Below are 16307 nucleotides of genomic sequence, written 5' to 3'. Positions count from 1 at the left end.
TACTAGGAGTTCCCAATACCAAAGAACTCAAATTTGAGCTCTCTCCCTTCTTCCTGGAAAAAAAGAAATTGGTTACTTATTACTTTTTTACCCAGAAAATTTGTAGATATGATGCTTCTGTATAGTCTATTAGCCTTTGCTTTTCCTATTTCTGAGGCATATTTTATGATATGTAGATGTGATACTTATGTGTAATCTACAAACATTTGCTCTCCTTATTAACCACATTGTATAAGATTTTTTTTCTTGTTTTCCCTAATGCCCACCTGTGCCCTGAAGTCATTAAATATTAAAGTATACTTTGATTTGATTTGTAAAATCTTATCAAGTTTTTATAGAATTCTCCTTATCCTCCTCTGCAATAGACGAGAAATAATTTCATTTTCAAGATGCTCCTTTTCAGATATGTTTGAGTATTGTAACGGGAGATATCCCATGAAATGATACTTTTTGTTGTTAAAATATAAGGCAAGGCAACAAGCAAATTATTAACGTCTTATTCTCTGTCAGGCACTGTGCTAAGAGCTGGAAATATAAATACTAATAGCCCCAGCCCTTGAGGCGCTTACAATCTCAGAGGGGAAGACAGTACACAAGAAGAATTTGGAAATTGGGAGGTAAGGTGAAGTAATTAAGGTCCCCAGCACAGGAGTATGATGTTCGAGTCTGGAAAGTGAGACGCATAGGGACAAGGGGAATTACAATTGGCCTGAGCCTCCTACCAAAATGAAGGTCCCAGTAAGAATTTGCCAATTGGAGAAGGGCTTCAGGGTGCAAGATTCAACATGAGATGGATGGTGCTGGAGTATGAAGTCAGAAGACAGTAGTAGGAGAAAATGTCCCCACTGATTTTATTTTTCACTTCTCTTCGAATTCTTAAAACTCTAGCCTTTTAGCTTAACTTCTTGTTTCCAATATAGCAAAACTCAAAATGTCATTTGTACACTATTTTGTGTACTTGAACCATTGGACTTCATATATGAAATATTAGTAGCTAACTTAATGTTTACAAATTATCCAAAATCTGATTCTTTCCCTGTCATTGTTTCTTTTCACTACCCAACACATTGTAGAAGGGAAACCACAGAAATAAGGGCCATTTTGTTTCTATTTTTGTTTCTTGGTTTGCTATGGATAAAATAATTATATAGTTATTGGTGATGAGCTCCTTATTTAGGTTATTGCAGAGGTTCTTTTGTGATACATTCATGAAACTAGTGACTTTGTTACCAACATTTTACCTTCCCAAAGGAGCTCCCCAAAACTTGGTATGATTTTCTAGACTAGATGATTTTAGTAACAAAGCTTGGGGAGAATAAGGAGTTATCAGAGCTGGAATAAGATGCCAAAGCAGATGTTCTTTTCAAGGAAGGTATGAAAAGAGCCAGACTTATTAGTTATTGTCTACTGAGGACAGTGGAATTGAAATGGAAAGGGAGACATAATTTGTATCAAGCAGATGTGGCCATGAACTAAAATGATAAAGTTGTATATACAAAATGAGGAATATATGAAATAAATCTATTATAAAGGCCACTCTGAAAGAGAAAGAAAAATCATCTAATAATCTAAACTTTGGCTATTTTTCATTTCCAAATTATAAAATTTACAATTTAGTAAAGTACCAGGAGGGGGCAGCATATTTCTTTAAAATGTATTAAGGGATCTAATCAGAATTCAAGTTATAAAGCAATAATTATCAAAATTATTTGGTACCTTTTTAAAAATAGCAAAGTTGATCAATAAGCTAGTTTAGATTAGCAATGCCTAGAAACTAACAAATATAGCAGCCTAGCCTAGTTTTGGTAAAAATCAACAAATCTCCGGAAGGAGAAAAACTTGATTCAACAAGAATGGGAAAAGTAGGCAATTTGGCAGAAAATAGGTATAGATCAACATTTTATACCATATACTACAATAATAGTCAAATGGATAAGTTCTCTAAGTACATAAAAGTTTGTATCATTCACAACTAATGGTTAGAGTTAAACTTATAATCAAATGATGGATAGAAAATATTATGGGAAGGAATGCTTTCAATCATATGAAATGCATATTTTTTTTACACAAATTTATTTAGAATAAGGGAAAAAAAGTATCAGCAAAAAGACTTGGCATGAAAAGTTTCTGATGAAAATTTTGGCATCCAAAATCTATGTGGCATTAATGCAATTATGAAAATGAGTCACAATTTGTAAGCGGTCATAGGATGTAAACTAAGTTGAGTGAAGAAATATGCAAAATTAATAACAACATGAAAAATCACTATTAAAATGCAAATTGGAAATACTAACGTATCACTTCACACCAAATTGGCAGATTGTGAAAGATTGAAAGTGTACTAATAAACTGGGTGGAATACGTCTGGTCAACCAAGTCTGGAAAACAATTTGGAATTGTGTGAAAAGTCACTGAACTGACCAACTTCTTTGGTCCCACAATTCTATCATTTTTATATTGTTCTCCACCCCAAGAAAGTCAACAGTTTCCTTGGTCTCAAAATATTTGTAGCAATTGAGGAAGACCAAGATTTAAGATGCCTCTAGAAACAAATGTATCCATTGATTGGGAAATGGTATACAATGGTAAAGAAATAATTTTGCACCAAAAACAATGACATCAGAAAACTTTAGATCAACATAGAAGACTTAAAAATTGATTCTGGGTGAAGAATGAAAAACTAAAAACATATTGTACCATGACTACAATAATGTAAATGAAGACAAGTTCAAGTCAAAGATGAAAGGCAATGGCTAATGGTGATTCTAGGTAACTGCTATTAAAATACTTATTTCTGTTTTAAAAAATTGGTTAGGTAAAAGAATAAAAAAACTACTTGTGCTGTTGTGGATAGTGTTGCTTTTTTTTTTTTAAAGGAAAGGTAACTACAAAATGGTTACATTTTTTAAAAAACTAATTGTTTTGTCTAGACAAATATGTCAATAAGAAAAATACTATTTTACTTGAAGCAAGGAAGGAAGAAGGAAATGTAAAAACTAATATTTTGGGGTGGCCTTTATACATTGGGCATCTTTATCAAAATATTACTAGAAAAATGATAAATTCAAATCTGAGGTTGGCTCAAATGTGTGTCAACAGAAATATATTTTTTTTTCAGTGATTTAGGAAATAAGTAAAAATAGTTTAAATTTGTAAATTGTAAAGTGCTTTACATGTATTAATTTATATCAGTAATGTGAGATAGAGTAATGCAAGCTTTATTATCATTTTGCAAATGACAAAACAGGCAAAAAATTTATAATGTGAATGATAGCCCTGATATTTAAAATTTGGGCCTTCTGATTCCAAATCCAGTGCTATGCCAGTTGATAATGGAATTTTTAGACGTTTGGGACCTTTGCTCTTTAATCATTTAGACAGACTTGATTTAAGAAAAAAAAGTTACTTCTTTTCATTTGTATACTGTTTCTAGGTTATTTAGGAGGGAAGAATTATGTGAACATGTTGGAATGAAGAAAGGTCAATGAAACATCAGATCTGGCAATAACATTAGTGATAGTTGCCACATGCTGAAGAAGATGCCAGCTAGAGCATATTCCAAGTCCCTAGGATGTGTACTTGCTAATTTCTGGAACAATCCCATAGGTCTGCTTAAATTCTGGTAAAGGTTTGTTGTAGGTTTCCCTAAAGCATTTCCCATCTGCTTCCCTGGGGTTTTTTCATTTTGGCAACTTTCCCAGGTTTGCCTTAGGTCCAGAGAAATAGTTATATAGACTCGAGCAAGTCTTATAAACTTCCTAAACTGTCTTAAAAACTTAGATCAAGGCATTCACACCATCACCTTTCCAAGTGAGGAAATTTACTCATTCTTTACCAAGAAGATTGAGACCATTTTTCTCTTGGATCTCGTTTCTTTTCTTCTACAAGTCCTCCTCATTTCACAACCTATTTGACTTCATCTCCTATTTAATCCCTTACTGCATTTTGATGAAGAGATGGACCTTTCCGTGCTCACTCCTTACATATATCCTTGATGCCATCCCCTCCTGTCTTTTCCAGGAAATTGCTCCCATCATTATTCTCGCCTCTCCACTTTTCAATTTTTTCTCCATTTACTGGTTCCTTCCTGCTGCCAACAAATATATATGTGTCTTGCATCCTTAAGCAAAAAATATCTAAAAACCCTCCCTAGATCTTACCATCATCACTGGTTATCATCCTGTAGTTTTCCTCCATTTCTCAGCCAAACTCCTTGAAAACACTGTATACTGTTTCCTTTTTCTAAATCTTTTGCAGTCTAGCTTCCAATCTTATCCCTTTACTAAATCTGCTCTTTCCAAAGTTAGCAACTGTCAGTTCTAATAACCTTTTATTAATCTTCATCTTGATCTTTCTGTAGCATTTTACATTGTTGACCATCTTCTTCCTAAATATTTTCTTTTCTGTCAAGCACTCCTACTTGTATGATTACATCTCAGTCTCCTTTGTTGGATCAGCATATCATACCCATAAATTGTAGTTGAGTTTCCAGGTTCTGTCCTGGGCCCTTTTTAGTTCTTTATACTTAGTTGGTAACCATCTGGGCTATTTGTGTCTGACCTGTGGTAGAGCCTTCTAAGCTCATGTTGATCTGATCAGCCACAGTTGGAGATACTGTACATTGACCCAGACATTATGATGTCATTTTGGTCTTTGAGCAGAAAGAACAATATTTGATGACTGTGATTCAATTATTTATCCTTGCTATGCTGATATTTGAGAAATGTATATATTCAGTCCTAGATTCTTTCCTGATAGAAAGGACATGTTTTCCTTCAGCTAGTTGCCATTTAGATATTTTGAACTACATATGTCAATAGGTACCTAAATCAATAAGTGCAAAACAATTCATACCCGCCTCTCTCCCCTAAAGCCTCCTTATGAACTTTTCTATGTCTAGACAGTCACCTAGGTTCATAATTTCAATTTCATACTCAGCTTTTCATTCTAATCCCAATCAAGACATTTTCTGTTTCCATATAAGTCTCCTTTCTATTCACAAATCCACCACTGTTTGTTTTTCTTGTCACCTCTTACTAGATTACTTTTTTCTTAATAGTATTTTATTTTTCCAAATTATTCCTTGCTCTTCTAATTAACTTATAGTATTACCATTTACATTTAAATTGTGAGCCAATTTAGACCTTATCTTGGTATAGGAAATGAGATATTGGTCTGGGCCATTTTTCTCATTTTTTTTTCCTCCCTCCTTTCCCAAGATAGCAAGCAATCTGATATAGGTTATACATGTCCAGGCATTTGAAATATATTTCCAAATTAATCATGTTGTGAAAGAAAAATCAGAAAAAAAGGAGAAAATCCTGAGAAAGAGGAAAAAGCAAACAATAAAAGGTACAAATAGTACACTTCAATTCATATTCAGTCTCCATAGTTCTCTATCTGGATGCAAATGAAATTTTCTATCCCAAGTCTACTAGAATTGTCTTGAATAGTGCTATTCCTGAGAAGAGCTAAGTCTATCATAATTGATCATCATATAATCTTGCTGTTTCTGTGTACAATGTTCTTCTGGTCCTACTCCCTTCACTCAGCGTCAATTCATGTAATTTTTTCCAGGATTTTCTGAAATCAGCCTGCTCATCATGTCTTATAGAACAGTAATAACCCATAACATTCATATACCATAACTTATTCGGCCATTTTCCAATTGATGGGCATCCACTCAATTTCCAATTCCTTGCCACTGTAAAAAGAGTTGCTAAAAACATTTTTGCATATGTGGATCCTTTCCCCTCTTTTATGATCTCTTTGTGATAGAGATAAACCTTTAGGAATAATTCTAAATTGCTCTCCAGAATGACTGTATCAGTTCACAACTCCACTAACAATGCATTAGTGTCGTAGTTTTCCCACATTCCTTCCAATATTTATCATTATCTTTTCCTGTCTTCTTAGCCAATCCGAGAGGTGTGAGATGGTACTTCAAAGACGTCTTAATTTGCATTTCTTTTATCAATTGTGATTTGATGCATTTTTCATCACTATAGGTGGTTTTAATTTCTTTATCTGAAAATTATTCATATCCTTTCACCATTTATCAATCAAGTAATTACATCTATTCTTGTAAATTTGATTTAGTTCTCTATATATTTGAGAAATGAGGCCTTTATTAGAAAATTGGCTATTAAAAAATTGTTTCCCAGCTTTCTGTTTCTTTTTTAATTTTGGCTGCATTGGTTTTGTCTGTGCAAAACCTTTTCCATTTAATCATATAATCTATATTTCTTGTTTGGTTATAAATTCTTTCCTTCCTCAAAGATCTGACAGGTAAACTATTCCTTGCTCTCTCCTAATATACTTATAAAATCATTGTGTTTAAATTATGAACCTATTTAGATCTCATCTTGGTATAAGGTATGAGGTGTTTGTCTGCCCATACCATTCTCCATTTTTCTGTCAGTTTTTGACAAGTAATGAGTTTTATCCCAGAAGCTGGGTTTATCAAGCAGTAGATTACTATAATTATTGATTATAATCAAATAACAGATTGCTAACCAATTCCATTGTTTTGATTCTTCTTGGTTTAGCACTATATCTGTATCATAAAAGGAATTTGGTAGGATTCTAAGATATTTTATCAACTAGTTTATATTAGATTGGAATTAATTGTTCTTTAAATGTTTAGTAGAATTCACTTGCAAATCCATCCAGCCCTGGAGATTTTTCCTTAGGGAGTTCATTGATGGTTTATTAAATTTCTTTTTGTAAAATGGAATTATTTAAGTATTTTATTTCCTCTTCTGTTAATCTGGGCAATTTGTGTTTTTGTAAATTTTCATCCATTTCACTTAGATATCATAATTATTGGCATCCAATTGGGAAAAATAGCTCTAATTATTGCTTTAATTTCCTTTTCATTGTTGGTAAGTTCACCCTTTTCATTTTTGATGCTGATAATTTGCTTTTCCTCATTTTCCAATCAAGTTAACCAAATGTTTACCTATTTTGTTGGTTTTTTCATAAAATCAGCTCTTAATTTTATTTTTTAGTTAAATAGTTTTTTTACTTTCAATTTTGTTAATATCTCCTTTGGTTTTCAGAATTTCTAACTTGGTATTTTATTATGTGTGTTTTTTAATTTGTTCATTTTTAAAAGCTTTTTTGGTTGCATATCCAATTCAACTTTTTCCTCTATTTTATTCACATAAGCATTTAGATACATAAAATTTCCCCTAAGAACAGCTTTAGCTGCATCCTTTGAATTTTGGTATACTATCTTATTGTTGTCATTATCTTAGATGAAATTATTGATTGTTTCTAGGATTTGTTATTTAACTCATTCTTTAGAATTATATTATTTAGTTTCCAATTAATTTTTGGTCTATCCTTCCATGGCCCTTGGTTATATGTAATTTTAATTGCACCATGATCTGAAAAGGATCCATTTAATATTTATGCCTTTTTGCAATTGTTATGCCCTAATATGTGGTCATTTTTTGTGTACATACCATGAACTATTGAGAAAAAGGTATATTCCTTTCTATCCCCATTCAGTTTTCTTCAGATGTCTATCATATATAATTTTTCTAAAAATCTATTCACTTCTTAAATTTCTTTCTTCTTTATTTGGTGGTTAGATTTATCTAGTTCTGAAAGAAAGAGGTTGAGATCCCCAACTAGTGTAGTTTTGCTATTTCTTCCTGCAACTCATTTAATTTATCTCAGAATCTGGATCATATGCCTCCATTGATACATATATATATTGAATGTTGATATTACTTCATTGTCTGTGGTTCTCTTTAGCAAGATATGGTTTCCTTCCTTATCTTTTTAAATTAGATTTATTTTTGCTTTTGCTTTGTTTAAGATCTCTGCTTGAATGTCTCTGCTTCAAATGAATTTCTGTAAATAACATATTGTAAGGTTCTGGCTTTTTAGCCACTCTGCTATCCACTTCCATTTTATGGAAGAGTTCATCCCATGCCCATTTATAGTTATGTTTACTAACTCTGTATTTCCTTCCACCCTGTTCTCCCCTGCCCTTTATATTTTCTTCTCTCCTTTCACCCTTTCCTTCATCATCAATGCTTTGCTTCTGACCCCCACTTCTCTTAATCTGCCCTCTCTCTTATCAGCTCTCTTACCTTTCCTACTTCCCTATAGGGTAAGATAAATTTCTAAATATCAATAAGATATGTATTTATTCTCTCTTTGAGCAAAATCTAATGAAATTAAGGTTCAAACAATGTTTATCATCTTCCCTTCTTTCCCTCTATTCTAATGGGTCTTTTGTGCCTTTTCGTGTGATGTAATTTATCCCATTTTACCTTCCATTTTCTCGTCCTTCAGCACAATCTTTTTTTCTTTTTCTTTTTTTTATTATAGCTTTTTATTAACAAGTTATATGCATGGGTAATTTTACAGCATTGACAATTGCCAAACCTTTTGTTCCAATTTCCTTCTTCCTTCCCTACCCCCTTCCCCAGATGGCAGGTTGACCAATACATGTTAAATATGTTAAAGTATAAATTAAATACAATATTAGTATACATGTCTAAACAGTTATTTTGCTGTACAAAAAGAATCAGACTTTGAAATAGTGTACAATTAGCCTGTGAAGGAAATCAAAAATGCAGGCAGACAAAAATAGAGGGATAGCACAGTCTTTTTCAATTTCAATTTCTTTGATGTGACTTTACATCAAAGTCAACAAAGTCACACCCTCTGTCCATTGTTTTGGTTCTTCTTGGTTTAGCACTATCTCTGTATCATAAATTTGGTAGGACTCAGCAAGGTATTTTATCAATTAGTTTATATCAGATTGGAATTAATTGTTCTTTAAATGTTTAGTAGTATTCACTTGCAAATCCATCCAGCCCCAGTGATTTTTTCTTGTTAAATTTCTTTTTGTAAAATGGGATTATTTAAGTTGTAGTGTTCTCTTCTTCTCTAAAATATGATTGTTCTCTGGGAGCAGGTTCTTGGGGAGCTTCTGGAGGCAGCCTTAGTTTTGGTTCCGTGTAATAATTACCTCAAATGCAGCCAGCTGTTAAAAGTTCAATCCTTTTATTGTCTCCTTCAAAATAGCCCATTAGTTTTCTTTGGTTCTGAGAGCTCTTGCTACCAGTCCTTTGTCTCTTCCAGCTTCGGCTTCAGCCTCCAACTCCCTCTGAATCCTGGCTCTGAATCTCCTGACTGAATTCTGGTTTTCAATCTCCTAAAAACTGACTCTCTTCTCGCTGAGGCTCGTCCTTTTATATGCTCTTTTAGAGGTGTGAACTCAAAGGTTGACTCCTCCTCCAAGAGTGGGATTGTGGGAGGTGTAACTTGGGAATTTCATACTGAACCCTGACTTGTGAATCTCCCAAAAGTATGAACTCTAATGAGTACTTAAATACATTAGTGAGCTAGAGAACTTGCTAAGTACCATGCTAAATTAAATGTGACAACACTTTGTATGGATTCTAACAGTAAGTATTTTATCTCTTAACTGCAAAATTCTCGAGAGTTAACAAGTATCATTTTTCCCTTATAGAGATGGAAACAGTTTAAATTTGAAATAACATTTTTTTTTTCATTCCTGTTTAACTTTTTATGCTTCTTTTGAGTCTTGTATTTGAAGATCAAATTTTCTATTCAGCTCTGGTCTGTTCATCAGAAATTTTTGCAAATCCCCTATTTCATTGAATATCCATCCTTTTCCCTGAGAGATTATGCTCAGTTTTGCTGATTAGTTGATTCTTAGTTGTAATCCAACCTCTTCATATTCCAGGTCCTCTGATCCTTTTATGTGATAGCTGCTAAGTCCTGGGTAATTTCCTGACTCTGGTTCCCTGATATTTGAATTGTTTCTTTCTGACTACTTGCATTATTTTATCCATGACCTATTAATTCTACAATTTAGCTACAATATTCCTTGGAGCTTTCCTTTGGGATTCTTTTTAGAGCTGTTTCATTCTCTTTGAGGAGGTTGGTGGATTCTTCCAATGACTATTTTATTCTCTGCTTCAAGGCTGTTTTCCTTGAAGATTTCTTGAAAGATGTTGTCCAGGCTCCCTATCTTAGTCCAATAGGTAGCCAAGTAACAATTTAAAAATGATTAGTACTAATATTAGTAATAAAACTATTAGTAATAATAGCAATAACTTAAAATTAGCTGTCCTGAATCTGTTTTCCTGGTCAATTGTTTTTCCATTGAGGTTTAAACATTTTCTTCTATTTTTTCATTTAAAAAAAATTTTGTTTGATTCTTTTTATTTTTTTGGTTTTTTAAAAATTTTTTAAATGTTTAAATATTTTAATATTTAATAAAGCTTTTTATTTTTAAAACATATGCATGGATAATTTTACAACATTGATACTAAATAGTGTTTCAGATTTTTCTCCCCCCACCCCCTTCCCTAAATGGCAAGCAATTCATGTCAAACATTCGACTGATTCTTGATGTCTTATTGAGTCATTTGTTTCCACTTGTCCAATTCTAATTTTTAAAGAACTGTTTTCTTTAGTTAGCTTTTTTATCTTCTTTTCCATTTGATCAGTTCTACTTTTTTTTTAAATTTTTATTTAATAATTACTTTATATTGACACTCGTTTTTGTTCCAATTTTTTTTCCCTCCCTCCCTCCACCCCCTCCCCTAGATGGCAAGCAGTCCTTTTATATGTTGGATATGTTGCAGTATATCCTAGATACAATATATGTTTGCAGAACCGAACAGTTCTCTTGTTGCATAGGGAGAATTGGATTCAGAAGGTATAAATAACCCGGGAAGAAAAACAAAAATGCAGATAGTTCACATTCGTTTCCCAGTGTTCTTTCTTTGGGTGTAGCTGCTTTTGTCCGTCATTTATCAATTGAAACTCAGGTCTCTTTGTCAAAGAAATCCCCTTCCATCAAAATATGTCCTCATACAATATCGTTGTTGAAGTGTATAATGATCTCCTGGTTCTGCTCATTTCACTTAGCATCAGTTCATGTAAGTCTCGCCAGTCCTCTCTGTATTCATCCTGCTGGTCATTTCTTACAGAACAATAATATTCCATAACATTCATATACCACAATTTACCCAGCCATTCTCCAATTGATGGGCATCCATTCATTTTCCAGTTTCTAGCCACTACAAACAGGGTTGCTACAAACATTTTGGCACATACAGGTCCCTTTCCCTTCTTTAGTATTTCTTTGGGATATAAGCCCAATAGAAACACTGCTGGATCAAAGGGTATGCACAATTTGATAATTTTTTGGGCATAATTCCAGATTGCTCTCCAGAATGGTTGGATTCATTCACAACTCCACCAACAATGCAATAGTGTCCCAGTTTTCCCGCATCCCCTCCAACATTCATCATTATTTTTTCCTGTCATCTTAGCCAATCTGACAGGTGTGTAGTGGTATCTCAGAGTTGTCTTAATTTGCATTTCTCGATCAGTTCTACTTTTAAAGGAGTTGTTTTGTTCAATGGATTTCTCCCTCCACACCCCCCCCACCCCATTTTGCCAATTCTGTTTTTTAAAGTTGTTTTCTTCAACACACACACACACACACACACACACACACACACACACAATTTTTTCCCACTTCACCAAATCTATTTTTAATGAGTTGTTTTCTTTGGTCAATGCTTTGCTCCCAAGTTTTTGACTTTTTTAAAAAAATACTTCTCCTGCTTAGCTCTCATTTATTTTCCCAGTTTTTCTTCTATCTCTCTTACTTGATTTTGGAAATTCTTTTTAAGCTCTTCCAAAAGAATCTTTTGAGCTTGATACCAATTCATATTCCCCTTTGAGGCTTTACATGTAGGCATTTTGCCATTGCTGTCCTCTTCTGAGTTTGTATTCTGATCTTCCCCTGTCACCATAGTAGCTTTCTATGATCAGACCTCCTTTTGCCTTTTTTTTTTTTTTTTTTTTTGCTCATTTTTAAAAAGTTGAGCTTTGCTTCTAGGACACGGGGATATTGTCCCAAACTTCTTTTGCAGGGGGAGAGGGACCTTGACACTGGCTTTCTGCACTGGGATCAGAGTTGCTGGCAGTTTTCCCACTGTGCTGGGTTGGCCATGCCTGTTGTATTGGAATTCAGGGACTTGTAATTTGCCTATTGAGGTTGGAAGCCTCACAGTCGGCCTGATGAGTCACTAGTCTGCTGTGTCAGGACAGAAGGGCATTTGCTTTTGATCTGTGCTGTGGTTAAGAGCTTCCTGTTAGATTTCCCACCACCACCTCTGCTAGGTCACACTCCCCTTTTAAGCAAATGAGACAGACCATTTTTTGAAGTCTTTCTCTATTATCTTAAGTTGGAAAATTATTTCACTTTCTCACTCCAAAATCTGTTTAGAAGCTTAATTTATCATTATTTCTGAGGGAAACTGAGGAGAGCTCAGGTAACATTCTGGCTTTTTTTTTCACTATCTTGTCTCTGCCCTCCATTTTAGAGAGTTTCATTTTTTGCCTAGATTACAGAAAAAGATGATTTAATCTCCTATTCTTTCTAGTTCATCCTACATATTGTTGCCAAAGGGATTTTCCTAAAGTGCATATCTGATCATGTTACCTGCTCAATAAATTGTAGTGGTGCTGTATTACTTCTAAGATGAAAATAAATACCTTTGATACTTTTTACATGTTCCTTATAACTTAGCCCCTTCTTCCTTTTCCAATCTTTATAAATATTTCTCAGAGGCTGCTGGATGGTGGAGTGGATAGAGTCAGGAATACATAAGTTCAAATCTGGCCTCAGACACTTAACCTTTACTAGCTATATGATCCTGGACAAGTCACTTGATCCCAATTGGTTGGCAAAAACAAAAACAAAAAACTCTAAAAGCAAAAACCAAAAAATATTTCTCCTTTCCATTCATTCTGATTTAGCCAGGTTGGTTTATTTGTTCTTTCTATGCAACAAATGACTCTAATCATGGAAGAGAGAACATTTCCTCTTTACATCTGCCTTTTGAAATCCCTAGTTTCCTTCAAAATTTAGCTCAAGTACTACCCTGTTTGGTCTTTCCTGATTCATCTCCAACTGCTAGTGCCCTTCCTCACCAAAATAATCTGTATTTATTTTGTATATGAATGCAGGGTGCACACATTCTGTACAGACCTACACATCTAACCATTCATACATACATGGATATTCATATCATCTTCCCCATTCACATGTAAGCTTCTTTGGGGAAGAAATTGTCATTTTTGTCTTCATGTCCTCAGTGCTTAGCATATAGTAGGTACTTGATAAAAAGTTGGTTTTTTTAAAAATAGGATTTTATCTTTTTTCCCAATTATATGCCAAGACAATTTTTAGTTTTCTCTTTTACAAAATTTTGAATTCCAAAAAGGTAGGCAATTTGGCTATCATATAAAACATTTCTATAGTAATCACAGTTGTAAAAAAACAGATCAAAAGGGAAAAAAAGATGAAAAAATAAAATAAGTGAAAAAGTATGCTTTGATCTGCATTCATAGTTCATCAGTTCTTTATTTGTGGATGTGGATAACACTTTTCTTTTTGAGTCCTTTGTACTTGTCTTGCATCATTGTGTTATTGAGAAGAGCTGAATCATTCATATTTGTCATGTTAATGATACTGTAAACCATATTTTCCTGGTTCTGTTCATTTCACTTTGCATCGGTTCATAGAAGTCTTCCCAGATTTTTCTGATTCTTATCATTTCTTATAGATTAATAACATTCCACTCTGTTCATATATAACAGCTTGTTCAGCCATTCCCTAATTGATGAGCAAGCTCTCATTTTCCAACATTTTGCCACCATGAAAAGGGCTGCTATTAATATTTTTGCACATGTAGGTCCTTTTCTCATTTTAATGATTTCTTTGGGATACAGACCTAGAAATGGTATTGCTTGATCAAAGGTTAAGCACAGCATAGTTATAAATTGCTCTCCAGAATGGTTGGATCAGTTTACAACTCTATCAACAGTGCATTAGTGTCCCAATTTTCCCATTTCTTTCCCATCATTTATTATTTCCCTTTTTATGTCTGATAAGTATGAAGTAGTACCTCAGAGTTCTTTTTTATTTGCATTTCTCTAATCATAAGTCATTTAGAGTACTTCATCATACACCAATGGATAACTTTGTTTTCTTTATCAGAAAACTACCTGGTCATGTCCTTTGATCACTTATCAATTGGGGAATAGTTTTTATTGTTATAGGTTTTTTCATTTGACTTTTAACTCAGAATTGAAATACATATAAAAAGCTCTGGTGGAGAAATCTGTGGCCCCTGGGGAGGCAAATGAGGCAAGAATGGCTATAAACATTTGCATACAGAGAGGGATAGTACCAGCAGTCTACTCAGCTCACTGGAGATAAGACATGGCCTTGAACACATGGCACTCCTGAAGTGTTAGTCTCTGTTGTGTTTCTTCTTTTCTGTTCTTGGATGTATAAGAGAGAATGAACCAGACCATAATCTTGTGAGTTTCTAAGTGTTAGAATATCAGGGATCCAGGAGCTGGGTTTGGAAGGAGCCTGCCTGAGAAAGGACTTGTTACTTAGCCTAACAGTGCATTAACTAAGCCATTGAGATGTCATGTCTCAGAAGCAACAAAGGGACTCATTGAGCTAAGCTGCACCAAGAAATGTACTCCATACTCAAGTGTTTTGAAGTTATTCCCTTCAGAAGTTAAGTCATATGTAAAGGGGAGAGGGCATTCCCTAATTTTAGAGATAGTTGTATTTTGGTTCTTGCTAAATCTTTTTAAAGAAAGATCCACTTATAAAAAACAAATTGATTTTATCTATGGTTATGTTATGCCACAGTTTTCTTTAACTGTCCTGACTCAGTTTCCCTGTCTCAGTTTCCTTAACTGTTCTGTCTCTGACCCAGTAAAACTAAGGATTATTCGCTCTCGGGTTACAAATTAGCAAGATAAAAGAGTAGCTCTCCTGACTCTTTTATGGATTTACAATATTCCTTTAGAATATTCCAAGATAACACACGATATCTTTACTTCTTTGTCTCCGGATTTTTTAGGGTTTTATGGCTTCCCCTCCCTGATAAAAACTTTCCCTCCCTTTCTCTTTGTCTCCAAAAAGGTATTTAAGAAGTTGGGGTTCCTCCATTCATTGCTGGAGAATGGTGGCTGGCAGCTGTATGCTGGACGCTGGATTCTTTGGGTCCTCCAGCCCTGGGACCAACATGAATTCCTTGGTCCCAGTATATCTTTATCTCTGTCTGACTGGATAATCTGAGACGAGAGTCCTGTCCAGTCAATCTTACTCTCCCATTAATAAAATATTAAAACTATCTAATCTCTCTCCTGCCTCAGTTTCTCCGGCATTACAGTTATTAGTGACAGTGAGAAGCTATCCACTGGTTAAATGATATTGGGGAAATATTAAGTGGCATTGGCAAATAATATTGGCTTATTAATGACTAGTGATTAATATTTGGGTGAATATACTCCCAGCAATAGTGTTAGAAGAAACTTAGCACGATGAGGGTTGGCACTAGAACGAGTCACTAGAAGGAGAGAGATAGGGAAGAAGGGAGAGTGAGAGACAAAGAGAGGGAGAGAGAGGAGAGGGAAAGAGACAGAGAAACACACAGAAAGAGAGAGAAAGGAGAGGAGAGATAGGAGAGGGAGAGAGAGAGAGAGAGAGAGAGGAAGGGAGGGAGGAAAAGACATACACACACACACACACACACACACACACACACACACACACACACACACACAGATTCTCTCCTATCCTTAACTAGTACTTTAAAACAAGCTGTCTGCTGTTTGTCAGATTTTTCTCCTCTTTCTCCAACGATCTTCACAATATTGTAATTCTGAATTGATATAATAGAAAAAAGTCCAAGATCTGTCTCTTCTACCATTAGCATAGTGGAATGGTGAAAAATTAAAGGATGAACAGCATAATTCAGTAGTAGCAACTTTGTAAAGACCATCTTTGAAAAACTTAACTCTAGGACATTTTAGGAAAATTAATTGCCAAATTATGAGATATCTAAAGGGAAACTTGGGAGTAGCAAGGAAGGCACAGTGGCCCTAGGCAATTTTCCTAAAGCGAGAGTCAACTCTCACCAATGTGGAGTTCATTAACTATAAGAGCTCAGTATAAGATCACATCAGTTCTGCTCTCAACAAAAGCCAAAACAAATAAACAAAATAAAATACTATCTCAAAATTATTTTAGCCTCAGAACCCCTTTTGCACTCTTAATTTTTGAGAATCCTAAATCATTTTTATGTGGGTTATGTCGATATTACTAAAATAAAAACTGATACACTTTAAATATATTTATTCAATTAAAAACAACAGTAAGCCCATTGCATGAAAACATTAATAAATTTTTTGTGAAAATAACTATT

This window comes from Antechinus flavipes, chromosome 4 (assembly GCF_016432865.1).
Source record: "Antechinus flavipes isolate AdamAnt ecotype Samford, QLD, Australia chromosome 4, AdamAnt_v2, whole genome shotgun sequence".
NCBI classification, from domain to species: domain Eukaryota; kingdom Metazoa; phylum Chordata; class Mammalia; order Dasyuromorphia; family Dasyuridae; genus Antechinus; species Antechinus flavipes.
Note: the sequence above shows the minus strand (reverse complement) of the source record.